The sequence below is a fragment of the Crassostrea angulata genome, unplaced genomic scaffold, assembly GCF_025612915.1.
Source record: "Crassostrea angulata isolate pt1a10 unplaced genomic scaffold, ASM2561291v2 HiC_scaffold_14, whole genome shotgun sequence".
NCBI lineage: Eukaryota > Metazoa > Mollusca > Bivalvia > Ostreida > Ostreidae > Magallana > Magallana angulata.
The window spans coordinates 215,730-228,594 of NW_026441569.1; the positions used below are offsets into that span (position 1 = coordinate 215,730).

At 35.2% G+C, this 12,865-nt stretch overlaps 2 long non-coding RNA genes across 2 annotated transcripts in view; one reads left to right on the forward strand and one right to left on the reverse strand.

Annotated features, from left to right (window-relative positions):
- Nucleotides 1-649: 649 nt before the first annotated feature.
- Nucleotides 650-12,865, reverse strand: part of LOC128168564 (uncharacterized) — a 104,338-nt gene continuing 92,122 nt past the window's right edge. The window contains exon 2 of the long non-coding RNA XR_008241408.1: nucleotides 650-1,076. This is a non-coding gene — a long non-coding RNA (uncharacterized LOC128168564). The remainder of the gene's footprint in view (nucleotides 1,077-12,865) is intronic.
- LOC128168565 (uncharacterized) overlaps nucleotides 7,765-12,865 on the forward strand; it is a 104,335-nt gene continuing 99,234 nt past the window's right edge. Inside the window, exon 1 of the long non-coding RNA XR_008241409.1 lies at nucleotides 7,765-7,845. This is a non-coding gene — a long non-coding RNA (uncharacterized LOC128168565). The remainder of the gene's footprint in view (nucleotides 7,846-12,865) is intronic.

Genomic DNA, 12,865 nt, shown 5'->3' on the forward strand with positions numbered 1-12,865 from the left:
TTCTATGAAACAGATCAGCCAGAAAAGCTGAAACTTGTGTTGAAGCATCCTCAGGTAGGGAACCTTTAAGTTTGTTCAAATCATGATCCCAAGGGGAAGGAAGGGGCCACAATGGGGGGGGGGGGTCCAATTTTACAAAGGAAAACAATTTAAATTATTTACAAAAACTTAGATGTTATTATATTCAGTTTTACTTTATTCAAGCATGTTGACATATTTTTGGTTCTTTTAGAATTGTTTAGACTCTGGCCCTTCAGACAATTCTTGGGCCTCACAAAGGGTTCAAAGTTTAATGTAGGTTTATCATGTTTATAATTCATAAACTGTATAAACAGTTCTTTAAGTTCAGTTTGCAGGTCAAGGTTCAAGGTCATTCACTTAACCTTATTTGGCTCATACTGCACATCAACAGAGCTTCTGAGTAAAGGGTGTGCAACTGGCCAAGAACCAAATTTTAAGGTCAAATATGAAGGTCATAGCAGAATGATATGAAAAATCATTGCCTGGAGCATATCTTTTCTCCCTTGGTCCGATCTGGCTCATACTTTAATAACACTCTCCACTTGGCCATATTTGCCTTCTTCTTCACATTAACAGGACTTTTGGGTTAATGGTGTGCAACGACTTAATAATTTGAACAAAGTCAATGTGAAGGTCATAACGAATCTTTTTATAATCAGTTTAAGACCGTAGATTATTTCCCATTAGCTTGATCTTGCTCAGGTTAAAAAAAAATGTATGTTTGTAAGGCGTAATGAGATTAAATTAAAAGTTTTATGCCAGCTGGAAAATTTCTAAGTTGTAGGACAAGGTCAAAGTAAACTTCTCTGAAATGTTTTTCACCTGTAGTCCATTATTTAAGCAGGGCCCTTTGAGATGGTTGCCATCTCAATGTTGTCTAGTTATGTCTATTCTTGCTCAGGTGAGCGATTTGGCCCATTCGCTTCGTGTTTTAAAACGTTTTTGGTCAAGATTTGGGGTTGCCTCAGTATAGAATTTGCCAAGCTTTAGAACAAGTTCCTCAGAATTAATGTTATCAAAGTCTAGCATTTCCTCATAGGTTTCCAGGGACCATTCTGTAAAAAAAAAAATCAGTGGTTTAGGAAAAAGGTTTCAGGGGGATGAAAACTCAACAATCAATAGTGATATTCTGTTTGAATACCTCAATAGCTTAATCAGTAAAGCACTCATACTTACGTATGAGGGATTCAGGTGCAATTCCTGATTGGGGTCTATCATTTATGTTGAGTTGATTTTTTCAGACATTAAAAAATGATGCTTTTTTAGTTTACATTTTTATAATTTTCAAAACTGTTAAAATGAAGTCCAAATTAAAGTCTCCACTTTCCACTTTGTAGTAGAACATGTTTTCTCCCCTTTATTCTTCATCAGGAACTAATCCAAACATTTTAAGTTTGGAGCACAGAAACTCTCATCCCTTTCTCTTGCAAAAGATTGCTGATCTATCAGCTTTTCTGGAAGACAGATACACGTGCATCTTGCAGACCTACATGTGTAACCTCCTCTACAGTCATTTCATCTACAAAATGAGATTCAAGAATCTCTCTATCATTTTCAGGTGGACCCTTATTTTCCAAGTGTTGCTCAAAATTGTATCCTTGCTTGAAATCTCATCCATTTTGTTTGTTTACTACTAGCAGAGGACATGCATCATCATTAGACCAGAATATACTCCCTTGTATTGTTAATTATGATTATTTACTCAATTTTATCAATTGTTGTGACTATTTTGTTATCAAAATACAGTAAAACATGGTTATAGCGAACACGCTTATACTGAATTGACACTTACCATGAACTGATTTTCATTCCTCATTACTTTATAACATGTTGTAAACTCAAGAGATATAACGAATTACCCTTACAACGAAGCAAAATCGCCTGTCCCTTGCACTTCTTTATAAGAGTGCAAATACACAGTTTTATATGTTTTATATGTAACGATATAAGGACGTTTTAAGATGAGACACAAGCAAAACTGACCCGTATAAAATTTGATTGTAAAACATGTTACATATATATCTACTAGTATATATCAATAGAAAGATAAAATTATGAATTTTTTTCAACATGTAAGTTAATGCTAGAATTTATTTGGCACTCAAAGCATGAGGAAAGTAGTCAAAAGGATGCCTCTAAATGCAGTACACTCACTCATTTTAGGCTCCCCTAACAGCAGAATTGAAATAAATCGGCCATTTTAGTTGTCTGTGCATTTTCAAGAGCAAGTCTGTAGGCATCGTTTATAGTATTTTCAGTGTACATTTACCAGCTTTTTAAAGAGCTATATTATCTGCTAAAAATTCATGAAATTCTGCACTCGTTAAATTTGGATGTTTTTGGAGTGGGTTCTCCCTTTATTTTTCTACATACTTTTCTACAGGTATTCGAAAGAAAAACCTCTATAGCATGCAATTGAAAAAAAAAATTGAATATCATGTATACCGCATAAAAATAGCAGTATTGCTTTTTCCCAGAAACCCCCCCCCCCCCACCCCCTGGATTTTATATGAAACTGTGTTAGCTACCTACAGTGGAACTTATGATACCACAAGCACACAGACATTCGCCGACCTTATAGTTAATTTCAATTTAACCTTGAGGTCAAAGATAGTTAGTGAAAGCCTGTTCTCAGGTGATAGTTAACTTGTTTACAGGTAAGATGGTGTTTACTCAATAACTGTTGTCATCAAAATATTTCAAATTTGATCGAATTATTTTGAATATGATTCCGTTATATATTCAATAGCGATAAAAAACAAAAGCAAAAGCCGCAAGAAGTTGGACACTAAAAACACGTTCCATAGATATAGCTGTTCACTGAATAACCAGCGCTAGCTATATGTTTTACCATGTGTTGGACTCGGATCCCTGTTGCGGACACTGATATAAATCAATCGATATTGCAGTTAGATAAATGAAAACTAAATAGTTTGAAGCTGTGCGCAGTTTCATTGTGTCGCAAATTGTTGTTTCAACTGTGTCGCTAAGAGCTTTTCTGTTTGAAAATAGGCTTTTATACTTGTATACTCGTACTAAAAACTGTTAACACAATCAGAACGAAATGTTAGCTGAGAGTCGGGCAACGTTGATTCGATACAATTTTAACACTTTTGAATAGTATGTTATCAAGTGTGATTTTTCATTGTCTTGCAAGCATCTGAAGTAGAAACATTCACGGACTTTGAGGCTGTTTACTTTCTTGTGACTATTTTGTTATCAAAATACCACAAGCACACAAACCTCATACACAGTACAACATAAAGGATACACCTTTATGAAAATTCTACAATTAGAATTAAAAGTGCAACACTTAAAGCATGAAATTTAGAAAGGTAAGACATAGATCAGGCTTCATTTTCGACAATCTATTATTCCAAGAATGTATTCGTCGACATTATTATAGTTAATTTCAATTTAAGTGTGAGGGCAAGTGGAGTCACCTTAAGCTTTATCCAGAGTGATAGTTATTTGAAATAAGGTTGTTAACAGGTACATGTTTGACGGTGTTTACCATCAAAGTATTTCAAAAATGAATCCGTTATATATTCAATAGCTATAAAAACAAAAGGAAGAAGAGTTTGGACGCCAAAAACACGTCAAGAAGATGTTTCTGTTGACTCCATAATGAGCGCTAGCTTTATGTTTAGCCATGTCTTGGAGTTCGAATCCCTCTAGCGGACACTGATATAAATCAATCGATTTTGCAGTTAGATGAATGTAAACTGAAAAGTCTGGAGACATGCGCAGTTTCAATGTAGCGCAAACTGTTGTTACATTTGTGTCGCTAAAATTCCTTTTACTGGTCGAGATTAGACGTGAAAAGTATGTATTGTACCAAACATTGTGAACACAATGGGAACAAAATGTTAGCTGAGAGTCGGGCAACGTTGATTCGATACGATTTTAACACTTTTGAATAGTATGTTATCAAGTGTGATTTTTCACTGTCTTGCAGGCATCTAAAGTACATGTATTAACATTCACGGACTTGCAGGCTGTTTATTTGGTTATCACTATTTCGTTATCAAAATACCACAAGCACACAAACCTCATGTACAGTAGATCATAAAGGATACACCTTTATAAAAATTATCCAATTAGATAAAAATTTGCAACACTTTAAAGCTTTATCTAGAGCGATAGTTATTTGAAATAAAGTTGTTCACATGTAAGACGGTGTTTACTCGATAACTGTTGCCATCAAAATATTTCAAATATGATTCCGTTATATATTCAATAACGATAAAAAATCAAAAAGTGCAAGAGGTTGGACACTAAAAACACGCCCAGAAGATGTTACTGTTGACTCCATAACGAGTGCTACCTTAATTTTTAGCCATGTCTTGGAGTTCGAATCCTTCTAACAGACACTGATATAAATCAATCGATTTTGCCGTTCGATGAATGAAAACTGAAAAGTCTGAAGCCATAAGCAGTTTTAATGTAGCCCAAACTGTTGTTTAATTTGTGTCGCTAAAACTTTCTTTTACTGGTCGAGATTAGACGTAAAAAGTATGTATTGTACCAAAAATTGTGAACACAATGGGAACAAAATGTTAGCTGTGAGTCGGGCAACGTTGATTCGATACGATTTTAACTTTTTTGAATAGTATTTTATCAAGTGTGATTTTTCACTGTTTTGCAGGCATCTGAAGTAGAAACATTCACGGACTTGCAGGCTGTTTATTTGGTTGTCACTATTTTGTTATCGAAATAACACAAGCACACAAACCTCATACACAGTAGAACATAAAGGATACACCTTCATGAAAATTCGCCAATTAGAATAAAATGTGCAACACATAAAGGATGAAATTGCGCAAAGGTAAGAACTAGATCAGGCTTCATTTTCGACACACTATTACTCCAAGATTGTATATTGTCGACCTTATTTTAGAAAATTTCAATTCAAGTGTGAGGGCCCCAGTAGTCTCTTTAAGCTTTATCTAGATCGTTATTTGTAATAAGGTTGTTAACAGGTAAGACAGTGTTTTCACAATAACTGTTGCCATCAAACTATTTCAAATATGATTCCATTATATATTCAATAGCGATAAAAAACAAAAACAAAAGGCGCATGAGGTTGGACACTAAAACACGTCCAGAAGATGTTTCTGTTGACTCAGTAACGAGCACTAGCTTTTTGTTTAGCCATGTCTTCGAGTTCGTATCCCGCTTGCAGACACGGATATAAATCAATCGAAACCTCATACACGCTAAAAATCTCTTTTACTGGTCGAGATTAGACGTGAAAAGTATGTACTTGTACCAAACATTGTGAACACAATGGGAACAAAATGTTAGCTGAGAGTCGGGCAACGTTGATTCGATACGATTTTAACATTTTTGAATAGTATGTTATCAAGTGTGATTTTTCACTGTTTTCTCAGGCATCTGAAGTAGAAACATTCACGGACTTGTAGGCTGTTTATTTGGTTATCACTATTTCGTTATCGAAATAACACAATCACACAAACCTCATACAAAGTAGAACATAAAGGATACACCTTCATGAAAATTCGCCAATTACAATAAAACGTGCAACACATAAAGGATGAAATTGCGCAAAGGTAAGAACTAGATCAGGCTTCATTTTCGACACACTTTTACTCCAAGAATGTATGTTGTCGACCTTATTATAGAAAATTTCAATTCAAGTGTGAGGGCCGTAGTAGTCTCTTTAAGCTTTATCCAGAGTGATAGTTATTTGTAATAAAGTTGTTCACAGGAGGGACGGTGTTTTCTCGATAACTGTTGCCGTCAAACTATTTCAAATATGATTCCATTATATATTCAATAGCGATTAAAAAAAGCTAAAAAAAAAAAATAGAAACAGACGTTGCATGAAGTTGGACACAAAAAACACGTCAAGAAGATGTTTCTGTTGACTCCATAATGAGCGCTAGCTTTATGTTTAGCCATGTCTTGGAGTTCGAATCCCTCTAGCGGACACTGATATAAATCAATCGATTTTGCAGTTAGATGAATGTAAACTGAAAAGTCTGGAGACATGCGCAGTTTCAAATAGCGCAAACTGTTGTTTAATTTGTGTCGCTAAAATTCCTTTTACTGGTCGAGATTAGACGTGAAAAGTATGCATTGTACCAAACATTGTGAACACAATGGGAACAAAATGTTAGCTGAGAGTCGGGCAACGTTGATTCGATACGATTTTAACACTTTTGAATAGTATGTTATCAAGTGTGATTTTTCACTGTCTTGCAGGCATCTGAAGTAGAAACATTCACGGACTTGCAGGCTGTTTATTTGGTTGTCACTATTTCGTTATCGAAATAACACAAGCACACAAACCTCATACAAAGTAGAACATAAAGGATACACCTTCATGAAAATTCGCCAATTAGAATAAAATGTGCAACACATAAAGGATGAAATTGCGCAAAGGTAAGAGCTAGATCAGGCTTCATTTTCGACACACTATTACTCCAAGATTGTATGTTGTCGACCTTGTTATAGTTAATTTCAATTCAATTGTGAGGGCCGCAGTAGTCTCTTTAAGCTTTATCTAAATCGTTATTTGTAATAAGGTTGTTAACAGGTAAGGCGGTGTTTTCACATTAACTGTTGCCATCAAACTATTTCAAATGTGATTCCATTATATATTCAATAGCGATCAAAAAAAAAAAAAACGAAAACAAAAGGCGCATGAGGTTGGACGCTAGAACACGTCCAGAAGATGTTTCTGTTGACTCCGTAATGAGCTCTAGCTTTTTGTTTAGCCATGTCTTTGAGTTCGTATCCCGCTTGCAGAAACTGATATAAATCAATCGAAACCTCATACACGCTAAAAATCTCTTTTACTGGTCGAGATTAGACGTGAAAAGTATGTACTTGTACCACAAACTGTGAACACAATGGGAACAAAATGTTAGCTAAGAGTCGGGCAACATTGATTCTATACGAGTTTATCACTTCTGAATAGTATGTTATGAAGTGTGATTTTTCATTGTCTTGCAGGCATCTGAAGTAGAAACATTCACGGACTTGCAGGCTGTTTATTTTGTTGTCACTATTTCCTTATCAAAATACCACCCGCACACAAACCTCATACACAGTAGAACATAAAGGATACGTCTTTATAAAAATTATCCAATTAGATAAAAATGTGCAACACTTTAAAGCTTTATCTAGAGCGATAGTTATTTGAAATAAAGTTGTTCACATGTAAGACGGTGTTTACTCGATAACTGTTGCCATATATATTTAATGGTAATAAAAACAGAAACAAAAGGAAGAAGAGGTTGGACACTAAAAACACGTCCAGAAGATGTTACTGTTGACTCCATACCGAGCGCTAACTTTATGTTTAGCCATGTCTTGGAGTTCGAATCCCTCTAGCGGACACTGATATAAATCAATCGATTTTGCAGTTAGATGAATGTAAACTGAAAAGTCTGGAGCCATGCGCAGTTTCAATGTAGCACAAACTGTTGTTACATTTGTGTCGCTAAAAATCTCTTTTACTGGTCGAGATTAGAGGTGAAAAGTATGTACATGTACCACAAATTGTGAACACTATGGGAACAAAATGTTAGCTGAGAGTCGGGCAACGTTGATTCGATACGATTTTAACACTTATGAATAGTATGTTATTAAGTGTGATTTTTCACTGTCTTGCAGGCATCTGAAGTAGAAACATTCACGGACTTGCAGGCTGTTTATTTGGTTGTCACTATTTCGTTATCGAAATAACACACGCACACAAACCTCATACAAAGTAGAACATAAAGGATACACCTTCATGAAAATTCGCCAATTAGAATAAAATGTGCAACACATAAAGGATGAAATTGCGCAAAGGTAAGAGCTAGATCAGGCTTCATTTTCGACACACTATTACTCCAAGAGTGGATGTTGTCGACCTTGTTATAGTTAATTTCAATTCAATTGTGAGGGCCGCAGTAGTCTCTTTAAGCTTTATCTAAATCGTTATTTGTAATAAGGTTGTTAACAGGTAAGGCGGTGTTTTCACAATAACTGTTTCCATCAAACTATTTCAAATATAATTCCATTATATATTCAATAGCGATAAAAAAAAAAAAAAATAAAATAAAATAAAATAACAAAAGGCGCATGAGGTTGGACACTAAAACTCGTCCAGAAGATGTTTCTGTTGACTCCGTAACGAGCTCTAGCTTTTTGTTTAGCCATGTCTTTGAGTTCGTATCCCGCTTACGGACACTGATATAAATCAATCGAAACCTCATACACGCTAAAAATCTCTTTTACTGGTCGAGATAAGACGTGAAAAGTATGTACTTGTACCACAAACTGTGAACACAATGGGAGTATTTGTTAGCTAAGAGTCGAGCAGCGTTGATTCTATACGAGTTTAACACTTATGAATAGTATGTTATCAATTGTGATTTCACTGTCTTGCAGGCATCTGAAGTAGAAACATTCACGGACTTGCAGGCTGTTTATTTGGTTGTCACTATTTCCTTATCAAAATACCACAAGCACACAAACCTCATGCACAGTAGAACATAAATGATACACCTTTATAAAAATTATCCAATTAGATAAAGAAAGCGCAACACTTTAAAGCTTTATCTAGAGCGATAATTATTTGAAATAAAGTTGTTCACAGGTAAGACGGTGTTTACTCGATAACTGTTGCCATATATATTTAATGGTAATAAAAACAGAAACAAAAGGTATTGAGGTTGGACACTAAATACACGTCAAGAAGATGTTACTGTTGACTCCATAACGAGCGCTAGCTTTATGTTTCGCCATGTCTTTAAGTTCGAATCCCTCTAGCGGACACTGATATAAATCAATCGCTTTTGCAGTGAGATGAATGTAAACTGAAAAGTCTGGAGCCATGCGCAGTTTCAATGTTGCACAAACTGTTGTTACATTTGTGTTGCTAAAAATCTCTTTTACTGGTCGAGATTAGACGTGAAAAGTATGTGCTTGTACCACAAATTGTGAACACAATGGGAACAAAATGTTAGCTGAGAGTCGGGCAACGTTGATTCTATACGATTTTAACACTTTTGAATAGTATGTTACCAAGTGTGATTTTTCACTGTCTTGCAGGCATCTGAAGTAGAAACATTCACGGACTTGCAGGCTGTTATTTTGGTTATGACTATTACGTTATCAAAATAACACAAGCACACAAACACCATACAAAGTAGAACATAAAGGATACACCTTTATGAGAATTCGCCAATTAGAATAAAACGTGCAACACATGAAAGCGAAACCTCATACACGCTAAAAATCTCTTTTACTGGTCGAGATTAGACGTGAAAAGTATGTACTTGTACCACAAACTGTGAACACAATGGGAACAAAATGTTAGCTAAAAGTCGAGCAACGTTGATTCTATACGATTTTTACACTTTTGAATAGTATGTTATCAAGTGTGATTTTTCACTGTCTTGCAGGCATCTGAAGTAGAAACATTCACGGACTTGCAGGCTGTTTATTTTGTTGTGATTATTTCCTTATCAATATACCACAAGCACACAAACCTCATACACACTAGAACATAAAGGATACATCTTTATAAAAATTATCCAATTAGATAAAAATTTACAATACTTTAAAGCTTTATCTAGAGCGATAGTTATTTGAAATAAAGATGTTAACAGGTAAGACGGTGTTTACTCGATAACTGTTGCCATCAAACTATATCAAATATGATTCCATTATAAATACAATGGTAATACAAAAACCAAAAGGCGCATGAGGTTGGACAATAAAAGCACATCCAGAAGATGTTACTGTTGACTCCATAATGAGCGCTAGCTTTATGTTTAGCCATGTCTTAGAGTTCGATTCCCTATAGCGAACACTGATATAAATCACTCGATTTTGCAGTTAGATGAATGTAAATGAAAAGTCTGGAGCCATGCGCAGTTTCAATGTAGCACAAACTGTTGTTACATTTGTGTTGTTAAAAATCTCTTTTACTGGTCGAGATTAGACGTGAAAAGTATGTACTTGTACCACAAACTGTGAACACAATGGGAACAAAATGTTAGCTAAAAGTCGAGCAATGTTAATTCTATACGATTTTAACACTTTTGAATAGTATGTTATCAGGTGTGATTTTTCACTGTCTTGCAGGCATCTGAAGTAGAAACATTCACGGACTTGCAGGCTGTTTATTTTGTTGTAATTATTTCCTTATCAAAATACCACCCGCACACAAACCTTATACACACTAGAACATAAAGGATACATCTTTATGACAATTATCCAATTAGATAAAAATGCGCAACACTTTAAAGCTTTATCTAGAGCGATAGTTATTTGAAATAAAGTCGTAAACAGGTAAGACGGTGTTTACTCGATAACTGTTGCCATATATATTTAATGGTAATAAAAACAGAAACAAAAGGTATTGAGGTTGGACACTAAAAACACGTCCAGAAGATGTTACTGTTGACTCCATACCGAGCGCTAGCTTTATGTTTAGCCATGTCTTGGAGTTCGAATCCCTCTAGCGGACACTGATATAAATCAATCGCTTTTGCAGTTAGATGAATGTAAACTGAAAAGTCTGGAGCCATGCGCAGTTTCAATGTAGCACAAACTGTTGTTACATTTGTGTTGCTAAAAATCTCTTTTACTGGTCGAGATTAGACGTGAAAAGTATGTACTTGTACCACAAATTGTGAACACAATGGGAACAAAATGTTAGCTGAGAGTCGGGCAACGTTGATTCTATACGATTTTAACACTTTTGAATAGTATGTTACCAAGTGTGATTTTTCACTGTCTTGCAGGCATCTGAAGTAGAAACATTCCCGGACTTGCAGGCTGTTATTTTGGTTATGACTATTATGTTATCAAAATAACACAAGCACACAAACACCATACACAGTAGAACATAAAGGATACACCTTTATGAGAATTCGCTAATTAGAATAAAACGTGCAACACATGAAAGCGAAACCTCATACACGCTAAAAATCTCTTTCACTGGTCGAGATTAGACGTGAAAAGTATGTACTTGTACCACAAACTGTGAACACAATGGGAACAAAATGTTAGCTAAAAGTCGAGCAACGTTGATTCTATACGATTTTAACACTTTTGAATAGTATGTTATCAAGTGTGATTTTTCACTGTCTTGCAGGCATCTGAAGTAGAAACATTCACGGACTTGCAGGCTGTTTATTTTGTTGTGATTATTTCCTTATCAAAATACCACAAGCACACAAACCTCATACACACTAGAACATAAAGGATACATCTTTATGACAATTATCCAATTAGATAAAAATTTACAATACTTTAAAGCTTTATCTAGAGCGATAGTTATTTGAAATAAAGTCGTAAACAGGTAAGACGGTGTTTACTCGATAACTGTTGCCATATATATTTAATGGTAATAAAAACAGAAACAAAAGGTATTGAGGTTGGACACTAAAAACACGTCCAGAAGATGTTACTGTTGACTCCATAACGAACGCTAGCTTTACGTTTAGCCATGTCTTGGAGTTCGAATCCCTCTAGCGGGCACTGATATAAATCAATCGCGTTTGCAGTTAGATGAATGTAAACTCAAAAGTCTGGAGCCATGCGCAGTTTCAATGTAGCACAAACTGTTGTTACGTTTGTGTTGCTAAAATTCCTTTTACTGGTCGAGATTAAACGTGAAAAGTATATACTTGTACCAAAAATTGTGAACACAATGGGAACAAAATGTTAACTGAGAGTCGGGCAACGTTGATTCTATACGATTTTAACACTTTTGAATAGTATGTTATCAAGTGTGATTTTTCACTGTCTTGCAGACATCTGAAGTAGAAACATTCACGGACTTACAGGCTGTTTATTTTGTTGTGATTATTTCCTTATCTAAATACCAAAAGCACACAAACTTGATACACAGTAGAACATAACGGATAAATCTTTATGAAAATTATCCAATTAGATAAAAATTTACAACACTTTAAAGCTTTATCTAGAGCGATAGTTATTTGAAATAAAGTCGTAAACACGTAAGACGGTGTTTACTCGATAAGTGTTGCCATATATATTTAATGGTAATAAAAACAGAAACAAAAGGTATTGAGGTTGGATACTAAAAACACGTCCAGAAGATGTTACTGTTGACTCCATAACGAGCGCTAGCTTTACGTTTAGCCATGTCTTGGAGTTCGAATCCCTCTAGCGGACACTGATATAAATCAATCGCGTTTGCAGTTAGATGAATGTAAACTCAAAAGTCTGGAGCCATGCGCAGTTTCAATGTAGCACAAACTGTTGTTACATTTGTGTTGCTAAAACTCTCTTTTACTGGTCGAGATTAGACGTGAAAAGTATGTACTTGTACCACAAATTGTGAACACAATGGGAACAAAATGTTAGCTGAGAGTCGGGCAACGTTGATTCTATACGATTTTAACACTTTTGAATAGTATGTTACCAAGTGTGATTTTTCACTGTCTTGCAGGCATCTGAAGTAGAAACATTCACGGACTTGCAGGCTGTTATTTTGGTTATGACTATTATGTTATCAAAATAACACAAGCACACAAACACCATACACAGTAGAACATAAAGGATACACCTTTATGAGAATTCGCCAATTAGAATAAAACGTGCAACACATGAAAGCGAAACCTCATACACGCTAAAAATCTCTTTCACTGGTCGAGATTAGACGTGAAAAGTATGTACTTGTACCACAAACTGTGAACACAATGGGAACAAAATGTTAGCTAAAAGTCGAGCAACGTTGATTCTATACAATTTTAACACTTTTGAATGGTATGTTATCAAGTGTGATTTTTCACTGTCTTGCAGGCATCTGAAGTAGAAACATTCACGGACTTACAGGCTGTTTATTTTG